General features: G+C 45.7%; 1 pseudogene; it reads left to right on the top strand.

The window, feature by feature from the left end:
- On the top strand, window positions 464–10,238 carry LOC102168523 (annotated as a pseudogene).

Genomic DNA, 11,247 nt, shown 5'->3' with positions numbered 1-11,247 from the left:
TAGTTTTGTCTTCTTTGACTGGGAAGACGTTGCAAACTTTTTTTTTTTTTTTTTTTAATGTTTGGTTTGGCAGAAAAAATTTTTGATGACATAGACCCTATGGGGAAATTATATCAGAAATATATCCATTTATCTTCAGCAGTTAAATTTTGTTGGTTTGTATGTCCCTAATGATCTTTCTTTATAAATAGAAAGGAAACACACATTTTCAGTGTGCATTCTCTTTTTAAATCAACCGACATGAATTAAATTCCTCTCTGTCCCCACTACACTCCCAACTCTAGGTGAGAAATAAAAACCTGCAGAGACTGAAGGCTGATTCCAGCACATTGCTGTAGAGATTTTGTTCCCATTTTCCTGGGGGGAGGTGGGGGAGTTGCTAACACTGAAATCAATAGATTGAACATAAATATCCAAACTTCCTGTTCTCTTGAAAGCATGGCCAATTGGCCTGCTTTCCAGCATGGGTGAAGTGGAGGACAGGCTGCTCCCAGTGGTAAGGCCCAGGGTTCAACATGGCCACCTCGTCCTCGTATCATATCTCTTACCTCCAGGGGCCATGACTTTGTGAGAACTAAACTGATAGCTCTCTTAAGATAAAGACTACTTTTGTCTTCATCAACTTTGACTTTGAAGCCTTTAACCCAGAACCTAGCACACAGTTCTTCCTTGTACATTTGTTGGATGCTATAAAATATCTTGGGGATACATATGGCATTTCTTCCAATACTGAAACCGTGCAATTGAAGTACTGCTGTGCCCTAATCTTTGATACAGGCTTGCATCATAGGTGCCCCTGATGTCTGCCATTAGACCCACTACCTAAAGCCAGTTGTATGTCCCTGGGCTGTCCCTGAAGTCTTCACTTTGCCATTTGACAACTTATCCTCCTATTATCTCCTATCCAGTGAAGACAGCAATGCATATCCCATGAAGTGGCTAGGAAGATGACATGAAATGATGAATGTCAAGCATGGCCCTTAGTATCTATTTTTATGATGTACTTAGCAGTAGTTTTTTTTTTTTTTTTCTCCAAGTAGGCAAGGTTCTCCATCTTCTTAGGCGTTCATGCAGATCAGCTTGATTTTCCAGCCAAGCTTCAAGAAAGAGGTTACAGTTCAATTCTCTGTATTCTGAGAAGCTTCAAAGTCCACTTGCCACAGACACTGATGACGATAAAGATTTTATCGAGATCTTCGTGTTTTTTTCAGACCTATTATTGGCCTAAAGAGCTAAATTAGGGCAAGCCAGAGCATGTATAACTAAGCTCCTGGTCACCACTACATGCTTAGAACCTGATCTTTCCTGAGTACTTGGAGCCAGGAAAGAAACAAGAAGTGGCTTGTGCTCCTTGGGCTGGTGGGCTTTTCAGATTGCAGAATCATTTAATTATGGAGATTGTAAGCCACATCATCTACCTTTCTGTGATTTTTCTTTTCATCTGATTATTCTTCTACTCATCAGTTAGAACAAAATGGAATATTTCCTTGACAATTTTAAAGTTCAACCCTTACTTCTTGATAAGTATCTTGATATAGGAACTGTGGGTCCCAAGGGTCTTGGTGTAGATTTGCATAGTTGCACAACTCTGGGGTCCAGTCATGTCATGAACTATTGAAATCGGAACTCCTTGCAATTGTTCAGTGCACAATGAATGCAGATGTAGGTGTGGTCCTGTGGAATAGCAGTTTTCTACCTTTTACTTAGTATGTCCTCTTTGTTCCCTCTCTACTTCAGTGTGTATATGTCTATGTCTGCATCTCTGTATCACTATCATTTATCTCTCCATCCCTTTGGAAGTTTCTGTGAGCGGATTTCTCTCTGTGGTGTTTTCTTTTAACTTTTCTTTTCATTTTCTACATTTCCTGAACTTGTTCCCTATCTTCTGGATTCTTCTTTCAACTCTCTCTTCTCTTTCAACTTGGAGAAAAATTGGGAGAGCTATTTATTCACTATTTTATATCTGACGAGCAGTGTGACCACAGCCAATTCACAAATCTGTTGCATTTCAAATTCCTCCCTTGTAAAAGAGAATAGGAATTCCCCTTCCTACCTCTTTCCCTGAGCTTCTATGAAAAGGATACTGTGGGATGGCAACAGCAATGCTAATGACTGTCATTGTTGAGACTTTCTATTTATCAGGTACATTATATCCATCACTTCACTTATCCCCAAGATATTCTATTTGGAGGGTTTGCATCATTACATTCCACCATTTTACTGAAGGGGAGACTGAAACCCCACATGCTTATATGGCTTACCCAACATTACAGAATAGAATCTTTATTCAAACCTATTTCTTTGCCATGGAATATGCATAAAATTCTTATAATAAGGTGACTCATAAAAATGATTAGAAAATACACAGTGCCATTACAATGACAGTTATATCTTTACATTGACAGCTAAATGTAATATTTTCTTTGTTTTCTTTGTAAAATGTTTGGTGAAAGAATACTTCTAAGGAAAGTGAAGACCATGAGAAATTCCTTCAGTGAAAAAAAAAATGCTGTACAATTTCCTTAAGGAACATGCTTACAGACTGTCTCAGATTTCTTCTTGTGGCTCAAATATAACTATTCACCCCCTGAGGAACATCATGAATGTGAATGTTTTGGGAGGATGGTGCTCCACCGTGCCCCCTGGTGCTCTAGCCTTGCACTGGGGCTCATCTGGAGATGCCACGTGGGATGTTGGAGCTGGGGCTCCTGCAGGAGGCAGAAACACTGGGCCAAAGGGGCCCCACACAGAGGAGAAGACACTATCAACCTCAAATCTTGTCTTGGTGACTGGGCCCAGAAATTACCAAGTGGCAGGTAAACATCCATTTCTTTGTCAAAGATGTGTCATTAGTTTGAGGGAGATTGTTCCTTCTGAGCAGAAGGCAATGGCAACCACTTCAGTCCTCTTGCCTGGAAAAACCCAAGGTCGGAGAGGCCTGGTAGGCTGCAGTCCATGGGATCGCTAAGAGTTGACACAACTGAGCTACTTCACTTTCACTTTTCACTTTCCTGAATTGGAGAAGGAAATTGCAACCCACTCCAGTGTTCTTGCCTGGATAATCCCAGGGATGGTGGAGTCTGGTGGGCTGTTGTCTATGGGGTTACACAGAATGGGACACCACTGAAGCGACTTAGCATCAGCAGCTGCAGCAGCAGCAGCAGTTCCTTCTGAACTAAGGCAGTCAACTAGTTACAGATGAAGAGTGAACCATCTCTGATCAGAAGGTAGAACCAACTGCAATGCAATTGTGAATAACCAGGCAGACGAATTCAGTTTCCACAGATGCAAGAACCACAGCAGTAAAAAGTTACTGAATCCATATTCCATGTAAGGTCATCAGAATCTAACACAGTGCTTACATTTTTAGATTAGAAAAAGGGCTTATTTTGTCTTCAAGAACGCCCATGCCAAGCTGAGAGATAGGGAAAGAGTAAATACATGTAAAATGAAAGGGTCACTTGTGTGGTGTTCATTGAATGTGGTCTGAGTTTAGAGGTAGTGGCTGGGGTTGATCAAGAAGGACCTCCTGGAAAAGGCGGTGCTAAGGCTGGGTTTGAAGAGACTACAGAGTTTCTCAAATAAATGAACCAGGACTTCCCTGGGTGTCCACTGGGGCTAGAGTTACAGTGGTTATGCCTCTGTGCTTCGAATGCAGGTTGTACCACTTCAACGCCTGGTCATAGAATCGATATCCTGCATACAGTGTTGCACAGGAAAAAAAAAAAAAATCAAATGCAAGCACCTCTGTGTTCAAAGGCTGTGAGCTGCACAGTGGTTAGAAAGTGATCCCAAGAGATATGTGACACCCAATACTGTTCCCAGCAGTGTAGGAACAGAGGATAGCCAGTTCTGCACTAATCCACTCCCTCCTTCACCATGTAGATTCTCTACATGGGTAAAGTCACCATTGGAGTACCCCTTCAGGAATTCCAGGTTATCTTTGACACAGGGTCATCTGACTTGTGGGTGCCCTCCCTCTTTTGCCCCAGTCCAGTCTGTTGTGAGTATAGACCCCATACCTGGACCATCCTTCACTTGCCCTGCCACCCTGTTTCCACCCTTGGCACCTGATGACACTCATCTCTTGTGTCTGCGGATACACAAGTTAGCTTCAGACATTACAAGTCTCCCACCATCTGGCCTACCCAAAAGACCTTCAGTATCACCTATGGATCTGGGAGCATGAAGGGATTTCTTGCTTATGACACCGTGCAGGTAACTTTTAAAGAGAAGCTGAGTCAGGACTGGTTATGGAGTGACCCTTGCTTGCAAAACAGATGCAGGGCCATCTGTCAGGACCCTTCCAAACCTAATTCCCATAGATATTGGCCATCTTACACACAGGATCCTGTCCCTGGGGAGGCAGTGCCCATGGTGACACATGAGCAAACAGATTAGCTAACCGAGAGGGTGGCTTAAGATGTGGACTTACAGTCCTCTGCCCATGAGCAGTTCAAGGCTCATTTTGCTGGGAGTGAGAAGAGGGGGAAAAAGCAACCACTTTTATATTCACAGACTGTTCCAGGCACTTTCAGGTAATAATTGGTTTAATCCTGCAACAACCCCACACAGCAGGTGGTCTGGTTAGCTCATGAGACATATGAGGAAACTGAGGTGCAGACAGCAAGGGCGTTGCTGAGGTCACACATGTGGTAAACGGTGGAGCTGGGTTGGCTTTTCAGGACTGAAGTTGCTGTAAGGTGTTTAGCGACAGGAGAAATCTGATCTGGGGACCCTGGGGGCAGTCAAGGGCTTCAGGTACCCATAGTGGGACACTGGAGGCCAGAGATGTCAAGGGGCCTGATAAATGAGTTCTCACTCTAGGGGAACTTTGAGAGTCTAATAAAACCTATGACCTGCCTCTCCAAAGTACCTGAGTAGTGCCCCTCTCTCTCTTTCTGGCTCATACACACTCACACAAATACACACATATCCCAAAAAGTGAATTTCTCAGGCAGTAGTTTCATAGATCCCAGCAAGCAAGACTGTTTTTGGCTTCTGCCTTCCTGGACAGATGCAGAATCCACAGTACTTTACAGAGAATGCAGTCCATTCCTGTCATTAGGTCACAGTGATGCCAGCGAAGGATACCCTGCTCTCGACTTATTTTGTCCAAAAAGGGGCAGCAATGGGTCCTGACCTGACTTGGTTGCCCCACCTGTACAGAAGACACAAGGCCGATTTGACTCACTCAGGTGGTGTTTTTCAGAGGGGCAGATGTTTTAAAATTCACAGCCTCTCACAAATGGAACCCAAATTCCCCTTCCAGTTGAGTCTAACCATCTGAGGTCCATCAAAGACACAGCCCAGCCTCAATTCCTCTTTGAGGATCTAATGGCAATACACCCCAGTCCAGTCCTAGCCCCACTTCACGTATCTGTAAGTGGGAACATTCTTCTCTCCCACAGACTGGGGACCTTGTAAGTACTGACCAACTATTCGGTCTAAGCCTGGTGGAATACGGGTTTGAGGGCAGAGCTTATGATGGCATCTTGGGCTTGAACTACCCCAACGAATCCTTCTCTGGAGCCATCCCCATCTTTGACAAGCTGAAGAATCAAGGTGCCATTTCTGAGCCTGTTTTTGCCTTCTACCTGAGCAAGTAAGTCTGAGATGGACAATCCCTTTCTCCAAATTAGCCTTGAGTGCTTTCAGTTTTAGAAAATTATAGAACACTTGATAAAGAAGAATTTTGAGAGATAATGTTCCTCCCGCCGTCACCGGCCCTAGCCTCGGGCTCGGGGTGGCTCCTCAAGGTCACAGCCCCTGGCCTCGGGCACGAGGTGGCTTCTCCTGGCCGCCCCGATCTCGGACGCGGGGTGTCTCCTCCCGGCCGCCACTGGCCTTGGACGTGGTGTAGCTCCTCCTGGCCGCCGCCCTGACCTCGGACACGGGATGTCTCCTCCCGACCGCCACTGACCTCAGACACAGGGTAGCTCCTCTCCGCCACCAACCCTGACCTCGGACGTGGGGTAGCTCCTCTGGGCCACCACCCCTGACCTTGGACGCAGGGTGTCTCCTCCAGGCCGCCGCCCCTAACCTCAGACGCGGGGTAGCTCCTCCCAGCCACCACCACTGACCTTGGACGCAGGGGAGCTTCTCTCGGCCATCCCTGCACTGTCGTAGCCCAGCACTCTAGGCCACTGCCCCTGACCTCGGACGTGGGGTAGCTACTCTCGGCTGGCTCCTGCGCTTAGTGAGCTGGCTCGCAGCCTCCTGTGCTTAGTGAGCCGGGTCGTAGGCGGCCAGGAGGAGCAACCAGAGGAGTGGTGGCTGCGCCTGCACAGGAGGGCCTAGAGGAGCTATCCCACGTTGAAGGTCAGGTATGGGGGCGGTAAGGAGATACCCCTCATCCAAGGTAAGGAACAGTGGCTGTGCTTTGCTGGAGTAGCCGTGAAGAGATACCTCACACCGAGGTAAGAGAAACCCAAGTACGATGGTAAGTGTTGCAAGAGGGCATCAGAGGGCAAACACACTGAAACCATACTCACAGAAAACTAGTCAATCTAATCACACTAGGACCACAACCTTGCCTAACTCAATGAAACCAAGCCATGCCTGTGGGGCAACCCAAGACAGGCGGGTCATGGTGGAGAGGCATGACAGACTGTGGTCCACTGGAGAAGAGAATGGCAGGCCACTTCAGTATTCTTGCCTTGAGAACCCCATGAACAGTAGGAAAAGGCAAAATGATAGGATACCAAAAGATGAACTCCCCAGGTCATTAGGTGCCCAATATGCTACTGGAGATCAGTGGAGAAATAACTCCAGAAAGAATGAAGGGATGGAGCCAAAGCATAAAAATACCCAGGTGTGCATGTGACTGGTGATAGAAGCAAGATCCGATGCTGTAAAGAGCAATATTGCCTAGGAACCTGGAATGTCAGGTCCATGAATCCAGGCAAATTGGAAGTGGTCAAACAAGAGATGGCAAGAGTGAACGTCGACAGTCTAGGAATCAGAGAACTAAAATGGACTGGAATGGGTGAATTTAACTCAGATGACCATTACATCTAGTACTGTGGGCAGGAATCCCTCAGAAGAAATGGAGTAGCCATCATGGTCAACAAAAGAGTCCGAAATGCAGTACTTGGATGCAATCTCAAAAATGACAGAATGATCTCTGTTCGTCTCCAAGGCAAACCACTCAATATCACAGTTATCCAAATCTATGCCCCAACCAGGAATGCTGAAGAAGCTGAAGTTGAACGGTTTTATGAAGACCTACAAGAACTTTTAGAACTAACACCCAAAACAGATGTCCTTTTCATTATAGGGGACTGGAATGCAAAAGTAGGAAGTCAAGAAACACCTGGAATAACAGGCAAATTTGGCCTTGGAATGCAGAATGAAGCAGGGCAAAGACTAATAGAGTTTTGCCAAGAAAACGCACTGGTCATAGCAAACACCCTCTTCCAACAACACAAGAGAAGACTCTACACATGGACCTCACCAGATGGTCAACACCAAAATCAGATTGATTATATTCTTTGCAGCCAAAGATGGAGAAGCTTTATACAGTCAACAAAAAGAAGACCAGGAGCTGGCTGTGGCTTAGATCATGAACTCCTTATTGCCAAATTCAGATTGAAATTGAAGAAAGTAGGGAAAACTGCTAGGCCATTCAGGTATGACCTAAATCAAATCCCTTATGATTATACAGTGGAAGTGAGAATAGATTTATGGGTCTAGATCTGATAGATAGAGTGCCTGATGACTATGGAATGAGGTTCGTGACATTGTACAGGAGACAGGGATCAAGAATATCCCCATGTAAAAGAAATGCAGAAAAGTAAAATGGCTGTCTGGGGAGGACTTACAAATAGCTGTGAAAAGGAGAGAGGCAAAAAGCAAAGGAAAAAAGGAAAGATATAAGCATCTGAATGCAGAGTTAGAAAGAATAGCAAGAAGAGATAAGAAAGCCTTCTTCAGTGATCAATGCAAAGAAATCGAGGAAAAGAACAGAATGGAAAAGACTGGAGATCTCTTCAAGAAAATTGGAGATAGCAAGGGAACATTTTATGCAAAGATGGGCTCAATAAAGGACAGAAATGGTATGGACCTAACAGAAGCAGAAGATATTAAGAAGAGGTGGCAAGAATACACGGAAGAACTGTACAAAAAAGATCTTCATGACCCAGATAATCATGATGATGTGATCACTAATCTAGAGCCAGACATTCTGGAATGGGAAGTCAAGTGGGCCTTAGAAAGCATCACTACGAATAAAGGTAGTGGAGGTGATGGAATCCCAGTAGCGCTATTTCAAATCCTGAAAGGTGATTCTGTGAAAGTGCTGTACTGAATATGCCAGCAAATTTGGAAAACTCAGCAGTGGCCACAGGACCGGAAAAGGTCAGTTTTCATTCCAATCCCGAAGAAAGGCAAGGCCAAAGAATACTCAAACTACCACACAATTGCACTCATCTCACATGCTAGTAAAGTAATGCTCAAAGTTCTCCAAGCCAGACTTCGGCAATACGTGAACCGTGAACTCCCTGATGTTCAAGCTGGTTTTAGAAAAGGCAGAGGAACCAGAGATCAAATTGCCAACATCCGCTGGATCATGGAAAAAGCAAGAGAGTTCCAGAAAAACATCTATTTCTGCTTTATTGACTATGCCAAAGCCTTTGACTGTGTGGATCACAATAAACTGTGGACAATTCTGAGAGAGATGGGAATACCAGACCTCTTGACCTGCCTCTTGAGAAACCTGTGTGCAGGTCAGGAATCACAATTAGAACTGGACATGGTACAACAGACTGGTTCCAAATAGGAAAAGGTGTAAGTCAAGGCAGTATATTATCACCCTGCTTATTTAACTTATATGCAGAGTACATCATGAGAAACGCTGGACTGGAAGAAACACAGGCTGGAATCAAGATTGCCGGGAGAAATATCAATAACCTCAGATATGCAGATGACACCACCTTTATGTCAGAAAGTGAAAAGGAGCTAAAAAGCCTCTTGATGAAAGTGAAAGAGGAGAGTGAAAAGTTGGCCTAAAGCTCCACATTCAGTAAACGAAGATCATGACATCTGGTCCCCTCACTTCATAGGAAATGATGGGGAAACAGTGGAAACAGGGTCAGACTTTATTTTTTTTGGGGGGGGGGGCTCCAAAATCACTGCAGATGGTGACTGCAGCATGAAATTAAAAGACACTTACCCCTTGGAAGAAAAGTTATGACCAACCTAGATAGCATAGGCTATGGTTTTTCCTGTTGTCATGTATGGATGTGAGATTTGGACTGTGAAGAAGGCTGAGTGCCAAAGAATTGATGCTTTTGAACTGTGGTATTGGAGAAGACTCTTGAGAGTCCCTTGGACTGCAAGGAGATCCAACCAGTCCATTCTGAAGGAGATCAGCCCTGGGATTTCTTTGGAGGGAATGATGCTAAAGCTGAAACTCCAGTACTTTGGCCACCTCATGCAAAGAGTTGACTCATTGGAAAAGACTGATGCTGGGAGGGATTGAGGGCAGGAGGAGAAGGGGATGACAGAGGATGAGATGGCTGGATGGCATCACGGATTCGATGGACATGAGTCTGAGTGAACTCCAGGAGATGGTGATGAACAGGGAGGCCTGGCGTGCTGCGAAACATGGGGTCGCAAAGAGTCAGACACGACTGAGTGACTGAACTGAACTGATTTTCACAGTCTTCTTTCACTCACTAAACAGAAAAGCCTTGGGCATCCACTGTGTGCCAGGCACTTTCGGGAGGCAGTGAGAATAAAACTTGCTGTCACATCTAAGAAGGCAGATGCACAGGAAATGAGACACACACATGGTGAATTATGATTTTGGTACATGCTAGACATGAGGAAGTGTCTACAGAGACTGTCAAAGGAGACTGATAAACTCTGGGGGAAAGACTTCCCTGAAACCATGACAATTAAGCTGGAATCTGGAAGATGAGAAGAAATTTGCTAGTCAAAGGGGAGGGGGCTCCTCTAGAAAGGAAGACCAGCTTGTGTCAAGGTGCAAAAGAGCCTGGTGTATTCAAGTACTGTATTCAAGAATGTCAAGGATGATGCCCCGTCAGGAGCAAAGAAAAAGAGGGCAGGAGACAAAGGGCTGTTTACAAGACAGTCAGTAATGGGGCAGCTCTGGGGAGACTCAGAGTGACCTTGATGCTTGCTATGTCACATTGTCTCTCAGGATCTACGTGAAAAGGAAGGTTATTGCTTGTTCGGCGGCTGTGAGGCCCTTGTGGATACCAGGACATCACTGATCCTTGGCCCAAGAAGACTGGTCAATAACATCTAGAAGCTCATCGGTTCCACGCCACGGAGTTCCAAGGTGAAGGGTCATGCGCCAGGGTCACTCTCAGTCTCCACACATGACAAGGATCTCCAGGGCCAACCTCTCTCCTTCTCTCTCTAATAGCACTGCATTTCTTGTTTTGCAGTCAATACACTGTCCTCTATTATCTTCACCATCAATGGTGTCAACTACCCAGTCCCAGCTCAAGCCTACATTCTCAAGTTGAGGAGAGAAGCCTGAAAGGTGGTTCTCAAATAGTAGCTTGCAGGAACCCCTGGGCTGTGGCTGGGAGGAGGACGCCCTCTGCAGGCCAACTCGCACTATTGCACATGCTGCTGAGGCCTGGGGCTGGCCAGAGCCTCCCACAAGATGAACCACGTGAGAGTAAAGGGCCATCTGGGACACTGATCATCCTGAAATAAATGTGGAGACACCACGCCATTCTGGCATTGTGGGAGCCGCAAGGAGAGAGGAACCCTCAGGTCCTCAGTGTTCAAAGAGCTTTAGTTCAATCTGAACCCTCAGATGGATGAACATGGAAAGTCAGCTCTAGCAGTCCTTGAATTAAGTCATGTGACAAGGAGAATAGCTGGGGACAGTCCCAGTGTGCTGTCCCACCATAAGGATTAACAGTCTTCCTCCAGTTTTTGCAGTTTTCCTGGTTTGGATGATAAATTACATGCTCACCCAAGTTCTCCGATGCATCTTCCCCTAACTCTGGCTGGGTGCCCCCTTTGGAGTCAGGCTACCCGACCCCTCTGTGGGGAGGCTGGATGCTAATGTAAATAAAGGGTGCACAGTGACTCCTCAGCCCTGACACAGGGTATATGCTTCATGTCAGCTCCCTAGGGGAGTTTGCAGCTGGCTGATGGGCTCAAAGAAGAGTTTGAGGAAGGGAGGGAATTTCAGGAATTCTAAAACTGTAAACTCATGGAGCCATATGGAGGGTGGCTTGGTTCTAGGCAAAACTGCACTGG

Source organism: Capra hircus, chromosome 29 (assembly GCF_001704415.2).
Source record: "Capra hircus breed San Clemente chromosome 29, ASM170441v1, whole genome shotgun sequence".
Classification (NCBI taxonomy): Eukaryota; Metazoa; Chordata; class Mammalia; order Artiodactyla; family Bovidae; genus Capra; species Capra hircus.
The sequence above is the reverse complement of the archived record's forward strand: the minus strand, read 5'-3'. Positions and strand labels throughout refer to the sequence as shown.